This window comes from Anopheles marshallii, chromosome 3 (genome assembly GCF_943734725.1).
Source record: "Anopheles marshallii chromosome 3, idAnoMarsDA_429_01, whole genome shotgun sequence".
NCBI lineage: Eukaryota > Metazoa > Arthropoda > Insecta > Diptera > Culicidae > Anopheles > Anopheles marshallii.
The window spans coordinates 13,440,895-13,453,545 of record NC_071327.1 but is presented as its reverse complement, the minus strand read 5'-3'; positions in this window follow the sequence as shown (position 1 = coordinate 13,453,545).

Sequence of the window (12,651 nt, the reverse complement as noted above, 5' to 3'; positions counted from 1 at the left end):
CGGTAGTTGCAAAAAAAAAAGTAAGGTTAGAAAAGCTGACGGTGCACAACGCTAGCAAAACAACGCACAACCGGTTCGAAAGGTTAACGAGAACGAAATGATCGAGCAGGTGATGTGAGATGCAGTACGATCTGCTGCTGATAAGATGCGATAGTGTCAACGAGACAAAACGGGTGCTAGTGTGCGTGTAGGGATAATTGCGATTAAGTGTGAGATCTTTCTTTTTGGGGGTAATGTTTCGTTGCGTGTTTGCACGGGAGATGATCATATGTTAGGTGGTATGATCTTTTTGTTACCAATACTTCTACATGATAAGAGGTGCAACTAAGAGTAATGCAAACGGGAAAAAGAGAGAGAGAGCGACATAATTTACATTTATTTTTGTTTACCTTCCTTTTAAATTCTAAATCGGTCATTTAAACGTTCGTAGACCTTTAAATCCACAATGTGAAAGGCTCTTTCTTAAAGACTAGTGAAAAACGGCAGTTGTTCTATAATCGTTCTTCATATTTTCAAACTGGGCGAAAGTCTTCATTATCAAACGCACACACCCCAGAAAAGCATTTAGCGTCAGAATACAGTCTGCTCCCAACCAGGGCACATCTCACGAAAGTACATGGACGAGTTAAGTGTGCTCGTTTTGATTTTTCGTTGTGTAACTCTTTTCGAAGTGTGAGGTCATGCTGTCATTCATAAATGGAAGAGGAAAAACCAACCATTTTTCCAGCGGGTAACCTTGAAAAGACACAAACAATACATACTAACGACAGTCGGATTTTCGCTCGGACGCGTACAACCCACGCTGCCCGCAAAAGTTATCAGCTGTTGGGTAATATTTGGCCCCAAAAAAAGGTGTTCATCGATCGATCGTTGCCTAACCCTGGTTTTGTGAGTGTGCGTGCGTTCTATACTGGCACGATTCCCCCTTTCCAAGCAGGCGAGAGTAGAAAAAGCTGTACGCAGCAGCAAAGCTTCTCTCTTTTCTCTACATATTCTATAGTTTCATGCCGGAGCTTGAGGTCAAAGTGCAACGCGTTTTGCACACACGATTTGATATTTTGTTTGCTGTGCGAGAGCGAAACAGGTGGAAACTTTAACACACACACACACAAAGGGAAACGAAGCAGTAGAAAAAAGCGAACAACGCGTTGTCGTTCGTTCGTTTTTTTCTTCTTTTTGCTTTCGCTTGTGTTTATCAGTGTTATCACGTTGCGTGGCACAAGAGAGAAAGCAACCATAGACGTTCATAAAAAGTTATAGTTTCTTTTGCAAAGATTGGCCCCGGAAAGGGTGATGTTTATGTGCGGTTATGTGAAACCTTGGTGTGCCAGTGAAACTAGTTCAAACAACGTAATCGGTGACACGTATTATCTAAGAAATGGTGAAATTGAGAGTATTATCACAAATTACGCCTGCCAAGAGCTGATAGAAGCCGGAAAAGGTAAATAGAGAATATTTCGTTCTTATGTACTACATTATATTACACGTTGATGATTGAGATAAAGCATGAGTTAGTAAATTTCAATGATTACTAGATGTATTTTGGATCCAAAAATATATTGTGCTTTGAGATATTATGTTCAGTTCAAACATCCATACCAAGCCTCCACATGTTCGTCTGTCTTTCACACATACTGGAAAATCCCGGATCGGATTTTGAACTCATCCTGTCGTGTGAAGATCCGCGCCGCTACCAATACACCATCAGGCCACCCGTAATCATTACTAAACTTTATGACTTCTTGAATATTGGAAGTTTTTTTTATGGTATAAGTCACCTGTTGCGTCTTGAAACGCTCGACGAAATTAAATAACAACCTTCTTTTTTATCCTTTTTTATCCACAACAACCTCAAGGCTTTTTTCGACTTTCTTTACCCGTAGCTGGGGTAGCTGGGTCCTGCGTACGGAGGATTGGTCCGGATGGGATTTTGGTCCGGTCCGTTCGTGTGAAGACCGGCGCAGCTACCATCATGCCACCGGGCCGCCCCCAAATAAACAACCAGTTCCATATGATAACAGAAATGAAATTCTATAATCACCACTAGTTACATAACCCATCAAGCCACATTCAACAAACGGTTGCCAAAGGTCAGGGCAGTGGAATTTCCGGAATATTAACCTAAATGTTAAGATCATTATTGCACGCGGCGGAAGGTAGCCCGAGGTGATTTGGTAATTGAAAAGTGTCCTCTGATGGAAAAAAAGAAGAAATAAGATCCAAACCATCATCATTTCCTGCGCTCACCCGGGGTTGCGCAAAAGGAAAATCATTCATCCGCGCGGAAGTAGCAAATGAAACAGGTGCAAAAGAACCATGAAGGTATGCAACAATCTCGACTAACTTATTCAACCTGCCCTGCTGTATGGCAGAATAAATATCGCAGATGAGAATGGAGCACACATTGTCATATCGTAACCATCCTTCTCATAACCTTATTTTTTCACGATATACTGCTTCTGGTGGCCACCTTTTGGTGGCTTTTGTAACTCCATACGCTCACATCCTCCGGTGGGAAGAAATTGAGGTTAAAAGGTGAACTTCCGCCGTCGTATCGTTCAAGTGCGCTAGAGATGCAAAATTTACCGGCAAAAAAAAAAAACCCTCCCTGAAGCGCTGTGGAAGAATGCGAACTATTCTTTTTGTTTCCCCTCTCGTTTGCACACTCGAACTATATCAGTCGGAAAATAGCTCACCACCTACTACGGTACGCTTCGTCACGCGGCTTGATGCTTATCGGACACGACCTCATTTTCGGATGCTGCGCCATGGTTTTCCGTGCGCAAACTATTCAAGTGTGCCACTTCCGTTTCAAAATACTTTCTGCCGGGCTGTGTTGGGTAGCTTGTCGTGAGCTAAACTTATCCATATCGCTGGGATACTATTGGGAAAATGGTTGAAGTTTGCGAAGGATAATCTTTTTCTCGAGCATCGCAGAAAATCTTGTGCGACGTGAAGGAGATTTACGCGGAAATGTACCCTAGACAATAGAGCTTGGGCGGTGAGGGCGGGGGAGAAGAGCTCCGATGGAAATGGATATGAACAATTGACGTCACTGAGCTTTATCTTACGGGGTTGCGTTACACAAAATGGCATGCTGGAAAGAGGACCATTTCCAAAGAACTCTATTTCAATAGTAATCGTTCGGAAAATCCTTCGCTTATAAGCTGAAGTCCAACAATTGTAACAATAAATCTCTTCGCCTTCTAAAGAGTGCCAGTTTAAACAAGAGTGGTACGGTTTAGTCAACATATTTCCGTTTCGTTTTGCATTTATCAAAACATTCACTAGGCACTTCTCGTTCACTTCATCTTTTCTCTCGCATCGTATCGCATCCGGCACTACATTTCTTAAGGAAACCATAAAAAAACCAACACTGCCCCATCACGTAACTTCCGGAAAACTTACGTGCCGTTGACCCTAACCCAAATGTATGCTCTCATCCACAAATCGAATCGCTATCGTTAGCATTAACGTAATAGTGCCCGAAATTACTCCGACATTGGGCAAAGACTTTTCCTCCGTGGCGGAGATTGACGTGACGTGACATTCGTACCGTAACCCCCCCCCCCCCTCCCCCCCCCCCCCCCCCCCCCCCCCCCCCCCCGACTAGCTTACGATGGATTCGTTGACAACCGGCAAACGAACCGTGGCAACAAAAACAACAAAAAAAAGCTCCGAAATCCATCCCGTAGCCATCGTTTGGGGACAATATTCTTGTCACGTTTTTGTCGGAGCCCTACGGGTTTGTGCGAAACGAAGAACCGTCGCACGATTGAGACGCGGCCCGGGAGATATTGTTGCTACTGCCGAAGCCTTCATAATCTCTAAACATGAAAGCAATCAGTTTCCCATTTCCGAACGGGCACCAGAAGCCCGCAGTTGGAGTTGGGTTGGAGCGTTACCCCTCCAAAACCCCGGGAATAGGCCAAAAAGGTCGCCCCCGAAAATGATAAACTGCAATGGTGTCAGTGTATGGTTATGGCTTTAACTGCTTGTCGAAATCGTTCTCTGTGGAGATCGTGTCGTTTAAAGTTCACCCAAATAAAACTAATTTCGGTGCAAGCTTATATCCGGGCTAAGCATTTGAATTATTGCACTGAGGAGGACGAGAGGAGATGAATTTTGTTTGTATTGTGTAAAATTAAGTATTTGGTTGAACTATTCAGGAAATGTTAAACCTAATTGTGTGTTTAACCTCGTTAAAGATTAATAGTAGGTAATCTTTCCTTATAATCCTTTCCTACAATTCAATCAATATAGTCAATATGAGTCAATATAGTCTCCTTCAATGCAACTAAGTCTACAACTTATAAGATGAAGAAGTCTCAATAACTTTCTCAAGGCTCAAAAGGACACAGCAAAATAGCATCCTTCCAATCTTTAATCAGGAAATTGAAAAAGGTACTGCTGCTTCCCGGGATGCACAGTTCCCTGAAACGCCTCAGACGTTCCCCTGGCATCCCATCAGAGACTGTGAAATGCAAACGGCAAGTATGCAATCTGTATTTATTTATACAAAACTGCGCCCCGACAGCCAATAGTGATTTTCCGAGAAGCTACACTCCTGACGGATGTCTGCGGTAGCACAGAATGTTATTGCAAAATTGACTTCCTTTCCCGCAAACACAGCGACACTTGCGCACAATGCCACCCGGCTGCGTGAGAAGCTTCCTGGGTGCCCCAGTGCAAACAGCTCCAATGCATCTCACCTGGGTGTGCATACTGCTCGGCAATGCATTCTCGCCTTTGATCGAAGGTTGGTCATCGGGTTCCCGGTTGCGATCTAAAGTGTTTATGTTTGATGTAATGCAGCAGGTATCATCTCGAGTTTGCCCCGGCTCACCGGAGCGTACCAGCTAATCATACACTCATAAGCTCTCGCATACGCCATCGATTCTCGTTTGAAGTGTGCGCCGGTGTAAGAAGCACACCGGGGCCCACCAGAAGACAATTTCCTTTCAACTACGTCACCCGCGCCGGACGCCGGGCACCGGAATCGATGCGTTCCAGATAAGGCTATTTAACCTCTGAATACTGTATGCCTTCCTTTTCTCACCCTCGGTGCGGTGATGATTGGAAACGCTTTCAGCAAACCGTAAGCTATTGATTGGCTTTGGCCTTTAACAAACCCTTGCGACCCCTAGCCCCGACCGGACCCACCGAGCGGGTGTCTCAAAGGCCGTAGCCCCAGTCCCGGGTCGGCATCGTAATTAATGAACTCACTCATATCGGGCTTCCTGGGGACGTTTCGCAACCACCGGAAACCAGTCGGGACACTGGCAAACGCTATCGAAAACGTTGCGATCTCGTGGTGCACAGCTACATCTATGGCTGGAAGTAAGCAAATTAAGACCTTGCCATCGATTTGTGGCTTCTGCTGTTGGCGCACTAGACAAAATGCATTTAAGGCGTAGATATGCAGTATTGAACAGGAAGGCTGTTGCCGCAATTCATCATTTTACTTTCAATTAAGCTAAAAACTAGATTAAAATCTATCTTCTTTGGAGCTAAACGGTCGACACTGTCGATACCAGAGATATTGGCGCTTACACAACACACAATTTGACAATCGATCGAATTGGAAGCTGTTGTCCAACGTAGAACGATCGAATGATCCGGAAGATAATTGATGCTAGTGCTAGCATATCCACTTCATTGTGGAGAGTCACCTTTACACCTCACAGAAGAGCCGCTACAAAGTGAAATGGAAATTTATGGCTCGCATGGGAAATAAACAAACGATACCCTTAATCCCAGACTATTAAGAGCGAAAACAAAAAAAAGGTCCAACAAAAGAGTGCGATTTGTCCTGTGGGAACGAAGATCCTGCCGTATGACCTATTCTGATGGTGAGCTTTTTCAAAAACGTTACCCACAGGCTGATACATGGTTCGTGTGTTTCGTTAGACCTTTGTAAGGTTCCGCGACACAGAGCCTCAATCCCAGAAGGGTCGATGTGTTGCAAGTTCGCCCATAATTGATTTATATCGATTGTTTTCATATTATCATAGACATCTTGAGTTGCGTACTTCAGCCCTCGGAGAAATTGTACTGTCCGGGCGCTTGTTTCGTGGGAATTCGTGCGAATTCAAAGGCAGCAAATTGAACCAATAAATAACAATTCCGCTATCACAATTGGAAGGTCATCAATATATGCATGCACAGTGGAAGCTTCTTTTTTTTTCGCTTGCCCTTCCTTTCCAGCTTTCTCCATGTCCAATGGAAATAGATTTGATTGTCGGGGGACAATCAGTGGCCGTACCCGTTCGGTACGGTGCACAAATCCTGGCAACCGATGTTGAGCTCCTGGCGGGCATCATCATCATTGCGTACCGGCCTTCCAGCCATACATGGTAGCGGGTTTTCCCGTGCTGCTAGCAGGAGACGAACATGTCGTACCCTGCGTATGGTGAAGCGCATTTCATTTGCGGAGCACTATCTCGGCTGAATGCTGGAGTATTAGACCAGATCGTGCCTCGGGTGAAGCGGGTTTCGTTACATGACAGTGGAGTCTTTTCATGGTTTCACCAGCAAGGAGACCACCAGAATGGGCTGCCTGATGGAACATTATCTTTTCAGCTGGCCAAACGTGGACAATACGATGTGGGGTGGGCAGGGAGGCAATGGATGCTAGGCGTTAGTAACTAGGTTGGTTTTTGAAGCGGACTATCATCGCGCATATTCATCCACCTGCCACTTTTTGGGGCACTTCTTCATAATGGGGACGACCACGGTGGATACTGTTCCCGAAAAATCGTTTTTCTGTCTTTCGGGCTAGCAATACTTGACGCTATCGCCATCCAGTTTGAAGTGGGCCGGTCTCCAACTCACTGCCGCCACCATATCACCATGGACACGTGTTTCAGTGCTGCAACATTCTGGCCAAACACAACCATTGGAACCAATGTTTCACATTTCCTGTACTCTATCACACCCATTCCAACTATGTCATCTCCACCATAAACTGCGTGGATGGCCATTGCGAGGGATAATAATCCGGTCGTTGGCCGGTCAAAAATGAGATGCAGCAGCAGCAGAGGCAGCATCAGTGCTGGCAGCCATGTCGGTCAGCTCTTTAGGTCGCTCATTGTTTGGCAAATTTATGATTTCAATGTTTTACGATTTTGTTACAATTTTCAACACATCCGGCACGGAGTGGTGCGTCGATTGCGGTGGTGAAAGGATTCCCAGTCCTGGCAGCGCTACTGGCGCCATTGGTTTTGCCAACAAAAAAAAACGACATCTCGTGGAAAATGGTCACAATGAACGGTTGGAGCAAGGATGAAAAGCGAGGATACGTTCAATGTGAGGTTAGGTCATGTACTACCATGCCAATCGATGTACTAAAGTACGGTCGGAGAGAAGGGAAACAACCCGGTGAAGCGAAAAGTACACGGAAAAATGGCGCCGGTTTGTGGAACAATGGAACCGGACGGCGCACCGGAATCCGATTTTGGGTTACTAAAGAATGTTCCCGTTTGCACTTTTTGAGGTTAGGTTCACCACTCTCCGGTACCTTTTGTTTGATGCAGTAATTTTCAGCCACCATTGTTAGGGCTTGCAGCATACATTCGCCCGGTACATGATGGTGGTATGATAACATTTTGAAATTAGAAGTCACTAACGGATATATCGGTGGGCTCGTCCGCCTTCCTCCCCGTTTCACGGGAGCATCCCATCAACGAGAATGAGCGCCGCTCATGTGCGGAACGTGCAAAAAAAGGGATTAACCAAATGGCGTATTACAGAGCAGAGAGTTTTATTCTGGGCGAAAGAAACAATGGCGCTTTAGTAGGAGATTGTACGTTCCAGTTCTCCGCCGCATTAATGTCTTACTTGCGGCGAAAGAATAGCGAGAACTCATATTCTGTAATGGACGCTGTACCAGAACATAATAGCAGTTGCGAAAACACGCGTCATACTGATGAAGCAGAAGAATAGTAATGGTTACTGAATAAATTTGAATGATGAATAGAAGCTGGGTTTAATCTGAAAAGTACACCCGTCATGTCGCCGGAAGGTTTTGCAATGGTTGGGAATTTTCATCAAAATTCCCTTACAGCTCATTGTCGACATAACAGTCCATAGACGTACTGAGGGATTTTTAGAGAAGCTTGCCTTGTGCATTTTTTGCTTCTACATACTCGTAGAAGCTCCCCATACAAGGCATCATAAAAGGAAACATTTACTTTTGAAATGCATAACTTTGGGCGTTTTTACCTAATTAGCCTAAAAGTATGCAATCGAATGGATTTTTTCGTTTGTCTGTTTCAAGCAAATCTCCCGACATTGTTTTCTATTTTGTTTGATAGCCAAGTGGCTTTTTTCTGTCATTTGTTTAAAGCATATCATCTGGGAATCAACACACCGAACGACCATTACGCGTTGCAACTAGCTCATTTATTAATGCGCTCTTTGGCAACGTTTCGTGTGGCGCGACATCGCTTATAATTTGGCTAATAATAGTCTCCGCTTGCCTTTCGTCCTGGTACTTAGCAATGGAAAAACGGGGGCTTGATGGAGATAAATGGGAAGTTTGTCCCTACATAAAGGTTTTTTTTTTCATACTGGCTGGCTTCGTAGCGTTGTTGGGGTTGTTTTTTTGTTGTTGTGTTCCATGCCAGCCATCGGTGTCGTAATGGACGCAAGCTAAACGTTTAATGAAGGGGAAGTGGCTGAATGGCATCGGGAAATGAGCAACATTTTGGGGACGTCCGACACTCTCCGATACCCGGTGCCAACATCGTCAGCGCCAGCCGTCACCGCAGCAATGATTTACGGCACTCAGCGAAGAGGCCAACGCCAGACAACTGGCAGAGCGATTGTGGTCGCGGCGGCATCTGGGTAATGTCTGGGACCGGGGTGTTTTTTTTTCTTCTTGCACGTGGTTTTACATGCCGACGGGTTGATTTAGCTTTTGGGATGACGGTCGGTCGCTTTCGGTGGGTTCCATCCACACCATCGATTATTCGACAGAGGTCTGTTCTCGGTTTTTGTGTGTGTAAAATTCTTCATCCCTGTCGGAAAAGATACCATTCGCCGGTCCGGAAGCTAGCCGAAATTGAATGTGCAAAGAAGAGTGCTCCACAGTGATCCTCTGTTTGAAGGTCACTGTTTTGCATCCGAGCCCTGGATGAGGACAGGAAAGAACCGAAATTTCCTTTTTCACACCACCTCAGGGGGCAGCAGCAAAAGCCGAAACGAAAGAAGGACATGACTCTTGCGTTGTAGTTTTTTTTTTTAATCTTTCGCGCCTTCGCTCCTGCATCTCGGCGAACGCGAATGGAAATCGGAAATAATGCCAGCCTTTTTTTCTGGCATGTTTTCTCACCACACCGTCCCGGAAGTGGTGGAAAATTGAATGAAATCGATCCACGATACTCTTTCAATATCCGGTTGCTGTTACCGACGGGCTTACAGCGCCTGGCTAAACCAACCGTCTGCGTACCGTCCTTCGACGAAGTGCAGATAAGAAAACGATAAACCTATTAAATTATCTTCCCCGTGCTTTGGCACGGGTAAAATGGGTACGGCGAACAGCAACCAGGCCTCGGAAAGGAAGCGTCCGCCGTTATCGATCCTTTATCTATGGTTCGCGCACACCGCCAGCCAACTTTTAAACGACGTACATTTTTTATGCGTCCGCTACTTTAATGAAAACCTTCCGTTTGCTGTCGGTGTGTGGGTGCGATGGTCCGTTCGCGTTCCGCGGTAGTGCCGCCTGCCCGAGACCAAAGCGATTCCATCCCGGCCGGTGAAGGTGAGCACATAGCACAGGCGGCCGGCCCTGGTAGCCTCCCGTGTTGAGTGGCATCGTTTCCTACCAAGCCTGCTTCCCGCTTCGAAGCATCGCACTCAAGAGAGATATCCGTCCTTGGTTCCCGAGCCCGTACCCACCTCCCGCTAACGGTGTGAACGGATCCGGAAGCGCAAGTAAAACAGAATCGGAAGCGCACCGGGCATTTCAAGCGGGTTGTTTTCTTTCTTCTCCATTTTTTTTTTGCGTTGAAAGGAAAAAGCAAAGTGCCACTTATCCGCCATTATGCGAGGACGATGACAACGAGTGTGGCGTACTCGACGTATAAGGAGAGGGCCGTTTGCTAGGCGTAGGCATCTTGTTTTATGGAGCACTTCTGGGCCAACCACAACGGCGCATTTCGGCCGTGTGTCGGTTTGGTTGCAAATGTTTTGGAAGTTTCCTTTTTGTGTGTGTGTGTGTGCAAAACAGCGATTGTGATGGTATGATTGTCGAACGAGAGTACAAACCACTTTAATGCGCTTTAAGAAGTGCACGGACTAGCGAAAGCTTTTAAAAGAAAATTTTGTTATGCGAATTGCATACCTTTAGGCGTTTTATTCTATGTTTGCATTCAAATTCAACTGACATAATAAATAAAAATTTATGCAAAAAAAACCTGCAATCAACATTTTTCTTACGTTCAACTATTTTTTACAAGATGCTCTATCTTAATTTAAACACATTTTCGAGGACATGGCACCCGCATCAGAACAAAATCACAAATAAATCAATAAATTGATTACAGCATCATCAACGTCAACGTCACGCATCGTATTTTTCGAACGCTTTTTTTCCTGATTTCCCGATTTGAATACGTTCATCTGCTATGCCACGCGCATCTTCCGCAGGGGAAAAGATATTAAATTATAGACCATGAAGCAGAGGCTTTAACATTGTGACAGGGTGCTCTGGCAACACTCACACACACACAAAAAACAGCCTTCGTGAAGGGAAGGCCCCACGGATATCTAGGTTAACGAGGCATGGGCCTTATTAAAAGACTTGTTTCGTGTGCCATACGTTAAGCGGGCATAATCTGATTCACCTTGAAGATCAGCATGTTGTCTGGTGGAGGAAGAACCTTCCGTTCCCGGGTTCCCCGTCCGTACACGCCATGATTTGGTTCTACAAAAATCACATTAAATTGAGAGCTACTTATAGACGCAAGGGGGATGACACACACTAACACACAAGGAAGCAGCGATGGAGCGATATAGCGAGCCTTTGTGGAAAAATTGGATCCGTATTCTTGCGTCGTTTGTGCTATTATTGACTACCGGAGGCTACGGCGAAGGCAACAGCGGGATTCGCGTTGTTTTTGAACTTCCATCTGCTTTAACGGCCGAGCTGAACCGATCGATGGTTTGGGGCGGGCGCTCGGTTCAAAGCACATCACCCAGAGCTGATTCAACAGGTTCGTTATCTTTCCCTACCTTTCCGGTGCTTTACGCTCAAAAGTTAATGCTCTCAAAGGTTAGTGAGCGAGATTGTGTTTTATTTCCTTCCCGCTGGTGGCGCCTTTTTTTCGTTCCCTCCGGGTGCATCCAATTGTCAATCCCTTAATAGGCAATCGCCCGAAGCTCCTGTTGAGCGATCGTTTTAAGCATTCGGTAGCCTCCCCAGCAGTCCATCATCCAACGGTTTTTGGATCTCGTTTCGCCAAAAAAGGGACCAAACAAAGCAATCTTCATTACGGAATGCTCTTCCATCACAGCATCAAATCATCAAAGGTTTTAAAAGTAGTAAAGGTTAGCGAAGAAACATGTTGTTATGCTTGATGCGCTAAAAGACACAATCCGAAGAATGGAATCGAAAGTTTTTTTTCCCCGATCAATGAGAAGTACTTGACTTTACTTTCCCGCACTGCATTGCCCGGACTTTGATTTTCTTCCCCCCCGCACTCGTGGCTAAGTTTGTCGCGATTGGATTTCCTTTTCTTTCCGTTGCATTCGCTGTGCGTTGCGTTGGTTGTGGTTTGTGGAGAAAAAATCTTAAACACACTTACAAAACGAAGAGCTTATGCGGAAAAAGTTCATTTCCGTGTTTCTTTTCCGCATGTTACAACCGAGGGTTTCCTCTCCCAAGCCGGGCGCGAGGCCGAGGACAAAAACAAAATCCTTCTTATTATGATCCACGATCTTCAGCTTCGGTGAGAGGTAAAGTTTGTACCTAGGCTATTTTTTTTTTTTGCTTCCTTTCTGCACTTTCCCTGTCTTCTGCTTTTCGGACCCCCACCCACCCTTCGTTAGCCCTAAAAGTCCCAAGATTGGGACCGTCCAAAGTTCGTCTCACTTGGCTTTGTCTTACGGTGGAAGATTTCTTCAACCGGCTGGCAAGCGAACTGAGTTACTTCAACCGGCAGTAGTTGAAACACCCAAGAAGTTTCCTTCCGTGAAGGAAAAACTGTTTTCTTTCTTCTGCGCCAAGTGGCTTTCCACTTCATGTCGCATTTCAACCCGAGCTGGTTCACTTTTGTTCGCGAGAGTCGGTGTGTGTGTGAGAGATGGAGTTCTTTTCCCCCGTTTGGGATTTCTTTCAGGTGGTGCATCTTGACTGCTGTGCACATCAATGGTGAAAACGATGATTTTTTTTCCATTCGTCGTACCGCGGTTTGATTTTTTTTCCGTTTTGGACCGCTGTTTTTTTTTTTTTGTTGGGAAATTTCAAAACTGTCACCAGTGCGGGGGGAGGAAAAAAATCCCCGAAAAGGGAACGATTTGTGGTACAAATTTCCTGCCCATTACCAATGCTTCTCCATGCGCCTCCACCGCCATGGGCTGAAAGTCGTGAAACATCCGGTTGCACGGTTGAAATATTTGGAGTTAAACTTTGTCGAACGGGGTTTCTTC